Source organism: Trachemys scripta, chromosome 3 (assembly GCF_013100865.1).
Source record: "Trachemys scripta elegans isolate TJP31775 chromosome 3, CAS_Tse_1.0, whole genome shotgun sequence".
Classification (NCBI taxonomy): domain Eukaryota; kingdom Metazoa; phylum Chordata; order Testudines; family Emydidae; genus Trachemys; species Trachemys scripta.
Window position 1 is genome coordinate 16033535 of NC_048300.1, and position 14735 is coordinate 16048269.

Genomic DNA, 14735 nt, shown 5'->3' on the forward strand with positions numbered 1-14735 from the left:
CTTTTGCTTTTTAAAAAGACTTTCTAGCTAGTAAGTCTGTTGTTGTGAAAAGTGATAGTTGTATGTTAATATCACTTTTTCACAGCCTCCTAGGTAGCTACTAAGTCTGTTGTGAAAAGTGACATTAACAAACATACAAATGCCATTTTTCACAGTAGACTTGCTCAGCCCCGGCAAGACTGGGGACAAATTAAGCCCTGGATGGGGAGATGGGTAGGGAGGCAGTGAGGACCAGGGGCGATGGGGGAAATGGATAGTGGACCAGGGGAGGCGGCGGGGACCAGGGGCAATGGGGGGACGGGTGAGGGGAAGGGGAGGCACCTGCTGCCGTATGGCCAAGGATCTGCCCTGCACCTATTACATTTCTTTCACCCCCTAATTTTGTTATTGTATAAAAATTAAATCTAATTCATGTAATATACTTTAACTTTATGTACAGTGAACCAAATTCATGTTCCTGGATTTGAGCAGGGGAGGAGGGTTCTCACTGATTTAAACTGGGGGCTCTGCAGGTATATTGGAGGGTAGATTTTGGCTATATATGTACTGCAATACCTAAACATAACACAGAGGCTTCAAGATAGTGATTTGTCCTTCACTCTGAATTTCATGGCTCTGAAAGTGGTCCAAGTGTGTGTGTGTGTGTGTGTGTGTGTGTGTGTGGGATATCTGTAAAATACATACAGTATATTAGTGCATCAAGGGTGAGATCTTCTACAGCCAGTTATAAGAAGCAACAGGAAAAAATCTGAGCAGAGACAGAGAAACAGAGAGTGGGAAATATACTGTAGACAAGGTGGAAACATTTCTTTAGGGACTAGTTAACAGCAACAAGCCTTCTTAGACATGCCCATTGACCATGTAAGCATATTCCTTGTGCTGGGCCGATAAAGGAGGAGAGCCGCATTATTTTTTCTTGTCTTCAATAAGAGTACACAATATTTAAAAAATAATCTGCGGCAGAAGGGCTGTGGCACAAATATTATTTATAAACCCTTTCTTTTAATTGACGAAATCTTGAGCTCTCCTCATCTAGCAGTCCAATCAAGGATGATATGCACTATAAAAAGGAATATTTAAATACATGCTGAGGAAAGACAACAGACAAAAATGAATATTGAAAAAAAAATGTACATGCAATCAAATTCCACTGAAATTAAGTTTTAATTGTTCAATATTGTGTGACGCATATGCAAATATTTAAGTATTCGGAATATCAATCAAGTGTTTACTTACATCAAGCGATTGTATTTAAGCACATAAACAGATGATGAAAATATATTCAATCATCTACAACGCCCAACATTTACGGCAGGGTTTACAGGATCTCTTTAAATTCAGTTATTTCATTTAATATTTCAATTTAATAGCTCATTCTTTCATTCACTTTCTAGGCATTTTGCCCATTTCATAAGCACAATAATATTCATTATTATTCATAAAAGAAGACATTTCCCATACGTTCTCATATCAGCAAGTTTTGGAACAGAAGCAGTTTGCATGATTTTTCAAAATAAGTACTGCTTTTCTTTTAGCTACAAATATTTTTTCTTTTAAAATTAGACAAAACTAAAAATGAAGTTACGTGTTTTAAAAGGATTCTAACCGCCCTAGTGTGGGAGATCAGGCACAAAATGACCAGCAAGAACTCATTCATAATTTTACTGTGAATCTTGTGATATCTGATGTTTTACTTAAAATGTCAACTCCTGGAGACAAATGATTATGTGAAAAATCTCAGCTTTCATTTGAAACCCAAAGAAAGGGCAAAATCTTGCCCCCTTTGATTTCACCCCCAGTTTCTTGTTCTCCCATTTAGGTTGAAAATGTGATCCCTGAGTGAGCTCTGAAGGCTCAGAAACCAAAAGGCAAAGGAAAAGAACAGACCATTTAAAAAAAAATCTCATGATTTTGGGTGCCTGACTCATGATTTTTGAATATATCGGGCTGGCAATACTGAATGTACCTGATATTTTCAATATGCCTAGACAGGAGATGAGTCTAAAGAAACAGTGGTCCAGTGTATTTCTGATATGCTTTGGGAGAAATGGATAAGTCACTGAATGTTTATTTGCTGCAACTTACCAGTTTTTACCCCAGTAAGTGTTCCAAAAGCATCACATCAATCAGAGCTAAAACTTTAATCCATGCCTGCTGACTGCTTTTTAAAAAAACATTTACACAAGAATCTGACTTCAGAGATGGTAGTTTGTATCACTTGGCCAACCATCTGCTGCTACAGAAGCACTTAGGGACAAATCCAAGTTTTCTGTCTTTAGATTGTGAGCTGCTCAGACCAGGGAATATGCTTATGGGCCAACCGGACCCTGAGAGCCCATGCAGAGGGAGGGTCCCCACTCTCGCTGCGCACCATGGGATTCTGGAACTGGGGGAGGAAAGCTGTTGGAAAGTTGGTTGGAGGTTGGTGGAGACGTGGCCAGCAGATTCATGACTACATGATCTATTGCCCAAACCCTTGCATAGGAACAGGCACACTGGACATGGAGCTTATTCAGTAACAACTTGGTCTACACTGGTGGGGGGGAAATCGATCTAAGATACGCAACTTCAGCTACGAGAATAGCGTAGCTGACGTATCTTAGATTGACTTAGTTTGCATCCTCACGGCGCAGGATCGACGGCTGCCGCTCCCCCATCGACGTCGCTTCCGCCTCTCGCAGCGGTGGAGTTCCGGAGTCGACGGGGAGCGCATTCGGGGATCGATTTATCGCATCTAGACGAGATGTGATAAATCGATCCCTGATAGATCGATCACTACCCGCCGATCACTTCCCCGAAGTGGCCTGAAAGCAGGGAAGAGACTTTTCTTTTAATGACCCTTGAGAAACAGCATAGTTACTTGACTGATTACTGGATTTGCCCCTTAGGTAGGAAACATGAAAAAGAAGCCAACAATGGATGGAAGTATTTGTGTTTCTAGAGGGTTTTTAAAAGGATAAGAAAACTATACTTTATTAAAATCACTTTTATAAAATTAGGCTAGTACAATTTTTGTTTGTGTTTCTGAAGTGCCAGCTTCAAATATCACAAAGTGATGTGTGATTTTGATTGGAGTTGGCAATACTCATGATCAGTTGTAGACATTAGATATTGGACTAGCCAGACTAACTTTATATTAATTATATCAGACATTGTTTTTTCTCTTCCTATGGGCCGCTACAGGCTGTAGGAGGCACAGAAGAACAGGAAAATTAAGATCCCAGTGACAGAGACTATTTTCAAGGACAAAAAACAATTCACAGTGTCAGCAAAGTTGGCTGCTAATTTTGGACTTTGGAAATGAGATTCAAATCAAATTTCATTTTTTATCACTCAACAAAAGAGTCTGTTTTATAGCACAAAGCCTGGAACATTTAAAAGACAACTACTTTCTACCAAAGGATTAAAAATATAATTTTATACGCTTACAGTTGGAATGAATTATTCTTCTGCACGAGTTGGATTTGGGAAGTCCTAGCATTGGAAAACTAGGACATTGTCCTAGAAAAAATGCAGATTTATTAATCACATTCTTCACCTAAATTGCTTATGACCCACTGACTTCAATAAGACTTAAATACATGCTTAAAGTTAAGCATGTGCTTAAGTACTTTACTGAACTGGGTCTTTAATGACTTATGAGGAAAACTTGTAGTGTATTGCTCTGAAAGTCATAGAATCATAGAACATCAGGGTTGGAAGGGACCTCAGGAGGTCATCTAGTCCAACCCCCTGCTCAAAGCAGGACCAATTCCCAACTAAATCATCCCAGCCAGGGCTTTGTCAAGCCTGACATGGGTCATACCCATGTGCATCCTACATAAAGATTAATGAGTAACAATTTAGATTAAAAGTTAAGTACACAGCACTTTTAAGCCATCCAAGAGTTTCCGCTATTTTTATTTTATTCTGTTTATATTGTTAAGCTACATATCTCTAAAGAAGGTCCATATATAAGTTGATATCTTATTGAGAAGAAAAACACAGGTCTAAGACTATGATATAAAGCTCTGGATGGAGAACTGAATGCCCGTTACATAAAGAGATACTCTGGTATGGAGCAAACAGACACAAAAATAAACTGGAAAAGGAAGCTAATATGAGGAGTCTGATAGCATGACACCCTGGCCAAAGAATTTCCTAATGGGTTTAATTTGCTGTGAATCTGCATAAGACATGCCCAACACAAAACAATCCTTCTATTTACTCTGTAAGATTATATGAAATCATGCTTTGAAACTCTTCTTGCTGTGGTGTTTTTGTATTTTACTCTATAAATACAATAAACCCTAAACTAATACGTCTATGAAATGATATGTATACATATATAAATGTACATGCTTCTTCTCAGATAGAGGTGAGTTTATTTTATGTTTGAAAAACATTGTTCAAAGTGAATTTTTGAATAAAGTAGCTTTTTAAAAAGTTGTCTTACTTACAAAAGAAAGGAATTTAAATACAGATCCAGTAATAAAAACGTTCCATATGTAGCTAAAATTATGTTAAAAATGGCAGCTTAAATATAAAAGAGTATGCCATTCAATTTATTTGCTCAGTCTTAATGGCGGAAGCATACAAATAATATAGAAAATACAGTGCTGTTCCTTTCCCTTATGCTATGTGTGGAGTACTTAGCGCACTAGCGCTTAGGGTTGGGAGAGACTGTAATAAAGAAACCCCTCTTTGTAACGCATATATGAAAGAGGGAAGATTTACTGTGGGAACCTTCATACTGAGTTTCCTGGCTTTTGTGGAACTAAACAGAACGCTGAATTAATGGAACTCTGGATGGAGGAGAAGGATAGTCAAACACAGAATTATTAGTAGAAATATAGGTTCTATACTCAACCCAGCTCACACTTTTCTGTATGATGCTGAGGAGGTCACATAAGGTCTCTGCAAAATGGGGGTTTGCTACTGGGAAGGAGAACTCTTGGGAAGAACAATACTTTCCCATTTCACAAGAATGTCATGTGGCTTAATTCTTTCATATTGTAGAGTGCTCTGAGATTTTCAATGGAAGGTGCTAGAGAAGAGTAAAATATTATTATTCAATTAAAATGATAAGAGAGCTGTTTCTTTGTAAATTATATTTCACTATTTTCTCTCTCTTATAACCTTCATTTCCTTTGAATTTCCCACACTGCAAATTTGCTTTATCATACTCATTCTCCTTCAAGAGAAAATATTTTGTTGCCATAGCAATATCTTCCTTCCTTGCAATTTTATCATAGTGGCTTTCCTTCAGGTTTCTATAAGCTGCAACTAACACCCACCCTCAACACACACACCCTCCCAACCTTTCAGTTCCTACAACCTTTCACTACTTAGTAACTTCTCAACCGCATACCTTTATCTTTAAATACAGACACTCTCCAACATACTCTTCCAAATTACTCTAGGCTAAAAACAGATGTTAATTAAAAATGCAGATAAGAGCTGATGACACCTGTTGTTTCACACTTATTTTGCTCAACCCTGTCTGTTAAATCCCAGCCTTCATTCCATTAATTCTCTTCAGCTTTTCTTCTGTTCCTGCTTTAGCCCTCTCACTCTGGTGATCATCTAAACTCAACGGTATGTCTTGAAAGCTGTATTTTATTGAGCAAACATATCAGCATGTATACACACCAAAGACAGCTCCATTGCAGGGGCCCCGTATCACAACTCTGGTTAAGGATCAGTTGCTGCCTCTATTATGAATCTCTCTTGTCTGAGTGTGATATCTCAGCAATTTCAAACTGCAGCAGATGGGAATTTGATATTAAAGTTAAGATGGATGCACTTCCCTTCCCCGCCTTATCTTTCCATGAGTTAGAGGTGTAATTCTCTCTCCTGCCTAAGAATGGACAAGGGTGCATACATGTGGTGCAGCCATGAGAGAATAATGTATTAGGCCGAATTTTTCAAAGTTTGGTGCCTAAATTTAAGTATCTAAATCCATATTTAGAAATGTGGTCCCAGTTTATAATTAATTGGTTGCTGAGTTATGCACCCCAAAGTGCATTACTCTCATTCCTTTATAGCTATCACTTGGTATAACAGGGAGATTTTCAAAGCAAGTTGGCTGCCGAACTGCTCTTTGTGCCTTTGAAAATCTCTCTATAAAAGTTTTTCCAAGTCTCTCCCTCCCTTGACCATCAGAAAACTTACCTCACCATCAATAATATCTTGCTGTGAACTGGCCAGAGACAGTGATGAGGGAACAATACATATAGAGACCATGCTCAAATTGACTGATTGTAGGTTTGCTAGGTTACTAATCCAGAGAATGCAAATTCTCAGGTTACCCTGAACCAAAGATGGCAGTGTCAAAGTATGAGGGTGTTAAAATCTCTGTTTCTTTCTGTGATTCTCTTCCAGCCTTTCTTTTGTTTCAGTTGCAACCCTCTCACTCTAGGTTTCAGAGTAGCAGCCGTGTTAGTCTGTATCCGCAAAAAGAAGAACAGGAGTACTTGTGGCACCTTAGAGACTAACAAATTTATTAGAGCATCATACCTCTCACTCTAATCATCATGTAAATGATGTTCCTCAACTGTCCAGTGTCAGAAAGAAATTGAAATATGGATGAGAAGCTCCAGATGAGTAAGAGAGGTGAAACTGGCTAGGAAGACCCCCTTTTTAAGACCAAGAAGATACTCTAGACTCTATGGAGAGCATCATCCTTTTGATAGTGAAGATTGTGCACTGGACTCATTACTGGATTTTCATCCAGAACTGTGATGTATTTTACCATAGCTGTTCCTGTAACTGATCCACTCTCAAAACTCCATGTACTTTAATGAGAATTCCACACGCCTGCAAGATCAGGCTCTTACACATACAGATAAACGCATCGCACACTAAAACTAACCAATGGTCCTCATTCTGACTCATCTGCTGTAAAGCCAGTTTAACCATGGAGGAATAGCCCTGGCATAGGCGTTTCCCAGGGCAGCACCGGCTGGTGAAACAGTTCTATGTCCCTCCCTTCTAATGCAGCCCAAGCTGTAGAGGTATGCCAGAGAACGGGAGACGGTGTGGAACTCTGAAGTATTGCCATTCTGGGCCATGCAGCAGCCCACAAGTGACTGTGGGAAGCTGTAGTAAATTAGAGTGACCCTTAGGACTGCTCCAAGTATGCTGGAGGTCAGGCCCAGAATCTCAGAGATGATATACAGCCACCTTTCCTCCACTCCAGGGTCTGCCTTCCATGAGGTGCAGCACAAAATCTGACCCAGTATCTTTTTTTCTGTGAGGCTACAGAAATTTCTGTTGCTAATGCTCCACAGGATTGGGTCCCTAGGGAATCATATCATCCTGTTTTTTTTTTTAATTAATGGAGATATCCCATCTCCTAGAACTGGAAGGGACATTGAAAGGTCATTGAGTCCAGCCCCCTGCCTTCACTAGCAGGACCAAGTACTGATTTTGCCCCAGATCCCCAAATGGCCCCCTCAAGGATTGAACTCACAATCCTGGGTTTAGCAGGTCAATGCTCAAACCACTGAGCTATCCCTCCCCCCAATATCCTTTTCTGATATTTTGCCCCATTTTGCTTATTCTGTGATCTTCACCAGAGAATTAAATCTCAGACCCATTCACACGGCTTCAAAGTATCTGACTGAAATGGAAACCTGTAGTGGAGATGGCTTAAGAAAAATTCATTAGCAATACTACTGAAACAAAGAGGCTCTACACTGTCACTGGGTGTAATATTTAACTGGAAAATACACATCTAGTGAAGTCAAGGTGGCAACCCTATTCTGGTTTCTCAAGCAGGTTGGGAAGCATGACTCGGGGAAGTTTTTTCATGTGCACTTGGATCATTGTGACTGAAATTCCTGTCGGTGACTGCAGCATGCATATGAAAACCTCTAGTTTTGATCGCTTTTACAAGATGGCAAAAACAGCAAACGTGCATAATGCTCTCTAAAAGATGGTAATTTCACCAGTCCATGTTTCTATTACACCTACTACATTCTGCCCTTATTGAGACCTGAGAAAACTTGGTTGACTCGAGTGGGAATTGCATCCAAGGGCATAATTAACCCTTAAAGGGTTGCCATACACACACTATGCGAAAAACAAATGACATTATCCAAGACAGTCTCCTTAAGAGAGGAAGACACACTCTTACACGCTCCTGTACTGTTATCATTAATGATTATAAATACATTTCATGACAACACTAGATATTAATACAACGAAAACTCCATGCCTTGCCAAACTCAGGGTGCCATAAAAAAAAAAAGGCATACACTTCTAGACACATAAGGCTCTATCCTTACGCATCATCTCTCCTAATCTCCCACTCCCACAGAGGCAAAGGGGCTGGAAATCTATCCTTATAGGGTGGCGGGAGTTCTCCAGACCCCCTAGTTTAGAGGCCTGCCAGAGGCACTCACAGATCCCCTTGTTTTCCAGTGATCTCTGGCTGTGTAATGGTCCCTAAAAGGCAGTTATTGGTGTAAGTTAAGGAGAGTACTGGTATACCCTTCAGGTGTCCTGGGACTGGCCAGCAGACAGTGGAGTGCCTCACATAAGAGACAGCACTAGGTGGAATTAGGCCTTTTTCTACTCTGTCCTGCTGTCACAGATATTCTGCCTTCTCTCTTCCCTTAGAGGTGGCTGGTTGCCAGAGAGAGTTCCATGTTTAAACACTGCTTTTGTGTGCATGGGGTTATGCCATTGCACTTCTGCATTTATTTGCTCACAACTTTACCAAATTCGTCTTCTGACTCTGCTCAATTGCGCCCTACACTGAACTTTGTGAAGAGAGGACTTGGCTCTCCTGAGAGGACCTTACAAGGTGTAACTGCAGTGCAGTGGTAATTACAGTAAAATTGAGGTGGGAGGCCAAGCTTCATTTTCAGCCTCAGGCTAGACACAATGGCTTATCCAGTATTTTAAGTGTGCATCTGATCAGATCTGCAGCTTGTTCATGAGGGAGGGATAGGCACATACAAGTAATTACAACACCACTTTGTTTTGTAAGGTAATTCATTTTCACCCCAGACAAAAATACAACTATATTCTTCTGGTGGAATCATCAGATTTTGAGATCCAAGTTGTCCTTGAACTTTAAAATATTTTCTATGATCTGCAAGTAACAGAGATAAAAGCTTCAACTTCTTTAAAATGTAAATTCACAAACACAAAAATAGACTCTAGCTATAAGGGAGAAAAGGGCAAACTGTAAATGCTGATCTGCTGGCTCCATTCTGACTTGTGCCAACTCTGCAGCTGCAGTTTAGATGTTAATGGATGGGCCTTAATTTCCAGCTCATGAAATGTTACTCTCAGAATGTATGCGTGCATGTTGCGTGTGAGAGAGAGAAAGCGAGACAGAAACAGACATGTTCTGAATAAAACACAGAGCATGGGCGTGTGTGTGTGCAAAATAAACAAGTTATTTTCATGCATTAGGAAATACGACAAGAACAATTTATGAATGCTTGAGTGGAGCAAAGCAAAGCCATGAGTCAGCTATATAATGTCATTCCTAACAAGTGAAAAATAACTATTCCATCCCTCTCCATGTTCTGTATTCATAATGCGTTAAATACATGGTGATATTATAATAAATCAGGAGAGTGGTTTTTTGATGTCCAAGAAACACCAAAGATGTATTTGATGCTTGTAATTCAGTTCCTGTATTTTATTTATAGATAAGAATTCAAATTTGAAGTGAAAATAGTTATTCATACCATACTTCCTAATTTTATGTCTCCCCAGGACAAGCCCTTGTGTTCCTGTCGTGCTGGTGAGAAACAGTCTTTTGATAGCTTTTCACCTATGTTTAAGAGGCCTTTAATTTTCATTTTGTATATAAAACTCTTGCATTCAAAGGTATTCCATTCTCATGATTTAAGGCCTGCTTCTGCAAAACCCTTCAACTCCCATCGAATTCAACGGACACAGAGGAAGCTCTGCGGTTTGCCGGATTGGGCCCTTAGTTTTATAACAACAGACAGAAACAACATGGCTGCATTAAAATTACATGTTGTAATTTGCATTTTATTTCCTTCTGGTAGTGATTTACTTTCATCTCTTTGCTGTTCATATTCTGTGCCATCACAATCCGTTATGACCTACGTTTTCGGATGTGAGTAGTGTTTTTGGGTAGCTTCATTTTTAGATGTCCAATTTGGGACTTATTAAAGGGGCTGGATGTCCAAAGGATGAATGCCCACCATATTCTGAAAATCAGGCCCCTTTAAGGTGTCTCAAGTTGGGCACCAAGAAATGAAGGCCTATTATTTCATTGATTTGGAAACAGATCTCTCAAGGCATTTGTAATGGGATACAAAGCCTTTCATCTACAGCATCTGCCACCTACTGCACTGGTTAGGCTGGCAGTGACCCATTGCCATGTGATGGCTGTTTGGAGGCCTGTCTGAGACGGCAATCTTAGTCCCGATTCCAGGAACGCAGGCGTTTGCATCATAAAACTTCTACAGCAACTGGCCCCTTTTGTGGCACTCCCCTCAGCCAGGCCAAAAATTGCCTTGGCGTGTAGGCTGAGCTACTATAACTCTCCAAAAAGAGGTCACCGCCAGACAAGACTTGGGACACACTGTGGGGAGGGGAAGCAAAAGAGATGAACAATTGTCTGTGTGAATCATTTTCAGTTTCAGATCTAGAAATGTCTAAGCATTTAAAGTTAAGATGCATAAAAGCATCCACCTTTTCCTGTCTCCCCGTATGGTCTCCTGGAAGCCAATTCGACGTTTCTTGGGGTTAGCCATCAAACCTGTGGTCCAGAGGGACCGCAAGACGGCTGCCACCTGGTTTAGGTGCTCTTCCCAGCATCGGCTGTCGATCACCACATCGTCCAAATAGGCTGCGGCATATTCGAGGTGTGGTTGAAGAAGGCAGTCCATTAACTGTTGGAACGTTGCAGGGGCCCCTGCATGTGGGTAAATTGGTAGAGCCTGCTGGGTGTAGCGAAGGCGGTTTTTTCCTTTGAGTTGGCTTCCAGCGGGATCTGCCAGTATCCTTTTGTAAGATCCAGGGTGGTCAGATAGCTGGTGTCACCCAATCAGTCCAAGAGCTTGTCGACTCGGGGCAATGGGTACTCATCAAACTTAGAAATAGTGTTAACTTTCTGGAAATCAATACAAAATCTTTGGGTCCCGTCTGGCTTGGGAACCAGGACGATGGGGCTCTGTCACTCACTCTTGGAGGGTTCTATGACCCCTAGTTCCAACATGGCTTGTACTTCTTGCTTCACAGCCTGTCGCAGTCAACGAGGGAGCAGTCGGGTGGTATCTCATATTACCTCCCCGAGTGGGGTACGGATGGTGTGTTGGACATGTTGCGTCTGCTCTGGCACCACTGTGAACATTTTGGAGAAGGCTTCCAGCAAGCATCTGGTCTGTTTTATTTGCTTGGGGTTGAGAGATTTGCCAAGGAGAGGGTCCTCTTGCCCTGTTGGAATAGGGGCCTGAGGTCCTAGCTTAGAGTCCAGGGCATCCAAGGTTGTCAACAGACTCTCCCAATTGCGCCAGGCCTTTAAGAGGTTGACATGGTAAATCTGGCACTTCTTCCGCCGCCCCGGCTGGTTTATCTCGTAGTTGACAGGCCTGACTTGGCGAAGGACTTCGTAGGGCCCTTGCCTCCTCACTACAAATCTCACAAAATTCACAATACACAATATCAGCACATTTAAAAAACATCCTACAGCTGCCCCACACCCATAACACAGCACTACCCCAAATACCGTTTAATTCCGCCTCATGTACGGGACCATATAAACCCACTGCATGCGTGCACAAAGCATCCCTGATTTCCACTGTGCATGTAGATCCAGCACCAATCACAACAGGTGCACTGTCTGGCTGCGTGTACCATTCAGAAATCTGACAGTGTCTTGAGTCCACTCCTGGCTAAAAGGTTCCCCCTTTTTCTTGCTGACACTGTGCAAAACACTGCAGATCACAGTAACGTGAACTGCACTAATGACACTGGTATCCAGACAGTTTTGAAGGCGGTGACAATGGGATTTCCATCTGTCACATACACATTCTACTACCATGACCCTACAATTACTGAGCATATAGTTGAAGTTCCTTTTGTCAGGTACTCTGAAATAAGGGTACAGTTTTATAAGCCACGGCAACAGGGCGTAAGTGGGGTTCCCTAGAATAACAGAGAGAACAGTGACTATTTATAACAATGTCATTTGGTGAGAACAATGGCCCAGTTTGTCCAGGAAGGTAAAGTCCTGATCTCTTAAATATCCTGGCATCATGCACCCTGCTAGTGCGTCCCACGTTAGTGTCCATGAATCTGCCCCTGTGGTCAGGGCCTGCATAATGATGTAGTAGTACCCTTTGCAGTTTAGTTACTCATGTGTTCCTTGCAGAGGGAAAACTACAGGCACATGAGATCCATCAATGGCACTGTCGCAGTTTGGAAAGCCCATTCACTCAAAGCCAGCAATTATTTCAGGAACATCTGTAATGCCCACCACCTTTGGGTACATCACAGTCCTGATTGCCTCACAAACCTCTGCCACAACAATGCCCACAGTTGATTTGCCAACTCCAAACTGGTTAGCCACAGACCTGTGGCAGTGTGGGGTAGCCAGCTTCCACTGGGCTATAGCGACCTGCTTCTGGATTTCTGTGGCCTCCCTCATGAGGATGTCCTGTTGCTGAAGAGTTGGGGCAAGCCGATCCCAAACCTCCTGGAACATCTACTTCATGTGAACGTGCCGAACCCACTGTTGGTCATCGCAGGTCCACATGATGATGTGATCCCACCAGTCGGTGCTTGTGGCCCTGCTCCAGAAGCACTGGTCTACATATGGGGAATCTGTGGCTAAGGCAACAGGCTGGCATGTCGGTATCCCCCTCCTAAATGCCGCCGAAATGTCCATCAATGTCTTGCAGATGCTCTGCCTAATTCCCAAAATAGGACTGGCAGCATAAGATGGAGAAGTTCTTCCACTGGCTCAAGATCCATGTTGATGGCTCCGGTTGCTGGGAGCACGTGGATGCAAAATAGCTTGACTGGATGTGCAGGTACGCTAAAACCACCCAAAACAATTCTGGTCAACTCCCATGGGATGGACAGACAAATTTTCCCACGACTCACTACAAACCAAGCCCTAGAGCGGCTTTGGCTGGTAAGGGCACTAGAACCCTGGGATACGATGGTTCACACTCACAGAAGCTGAAATTCTGACTCAGGTCTGCGCAGTGCAGTATGGATGCATCAGCACCATTGTGGGGATCAGGTTTCCAGTGCAGTGTGGATGCTCAAGTCTGGGCTTGGAAATACTGAGTCTGCAGGCATGGGTCACACAGACCTCAGGCTTAGTTTGCTCTGTAGACATACCCTTTTTATGTCTAAATGATCTCAAGTGATCAAGTTGGTTTACCAGTGTTACTTTAAATCTATAATACAGGTTACATTTAGCATACAATCAAATCATTTCTAGCCACTTAATGAAACATCTCAAAGGAAGCAGGAAATAAACACCAAATTAAGACAGAACCACTTTAATAAAATAAAGATCATAAAGATCAGCTATGGACACTGGTTTTTTGCTTTCTATCAGATAAAGCTTCCATTTCTGAACATTTCATTCTGTACTTAGATTATGTCTTTTCAGATAAAGCATTACCATCTGTTCTGCCAACAATCACATGATCATATCACTTGGATTCCACTGAATACAAATCCTATTGACAATAGGAAGACAACAAAATAGCATGCATTTGTTCCACAAGCCACTACAGTATTAGGAATAGGAATTCCAGAACTGATTAAGGGCTACATTCTGTCTTGTCCGGTGGGGGAGGTACAGCACACAGGGAAAGCCTCCTGTCCATCCCCTGCCCCCACACCACAGTTTCCAGGCAACATACTGACACTGAGGCTCCCTGATTGCTGAGGTGGGGGTGGCGGTGGGAGGAGGAGAGATTGGCTCACTGCACCCAGCCATGCTCTACAGCCTCAAGGGTTGAGAGCTTAGTCAGGGCCCCATGCCTCTGCATGCCTGATAGCATTTGGCAGCAAGCTCTCAAGTCGGACAGGATACACCTTTCACCAGCAGCTATAAAGAGCACCTCGCAGCAATCTCTGAGGCATTCTTTCTGTATCTGCTCTGTGCAGACAAAATCGCCCAGAGCACCTCCATTTGGCCATTATAGCACTGCATCCTCCCCACTGCTTCTCTCTGAAGAGCAAGGACACAATTTGTACCTAACACCATAACTGTATCTGGCAATGAACTCGGTTGAAGATTCTGTCCTTAAAGCATCATATTATAATGCTAATATTATGAAATTTCATCAATTTAGAAACATTCCCTTGGCCCTTTTGTGGACTAGTTTAGTATAAAGATTATCCCTTTTCGGCTTTCCAGTTTTAGAAGACAATTATCTCTTTGAGTTCTGATAAGAGGTTAAATTTACCTTCAAAATAATTGACAGTTCATAATTTTGCATATGTAGGGAGACATATAATTCTAATGAGACATGGAAAATGGGTGCTTTCATTTTTAAGCATGTGAGTCTTATTCTTTCAGGCAGACCCCTGTATAAAAATGTGGTATAACTTTCTTATTTATCACCCAGGCAAAGAATTTCTACCTTATTTGCATTAATTGAATAGCTTCTAAGTAAAAAACAGAGTCAAAATTTCAGTTGCATTTCTATGCTAACATTTATAGCCATTCAAAAAAACTTAGGCCATTAATTTATTATTGATCAAACCTCTACCAGTACATCAATGTTATAGAA

The 14735-nt window shown here is 41.6% G+C and overlaps 1 protein-coding gene across 1 annotated transcript in view; it reads right to left on the reverse strand.

The window, feature by feature from the left end:
• Positions 1-14735, reverse strand: part of WDPCP (WD repeat containing planar cell polarity effector) — a 250030-nt gene that overhangs the window by 85422 nt on the left and 149873 nt on the right. The window lies entirely within an intron of this gene.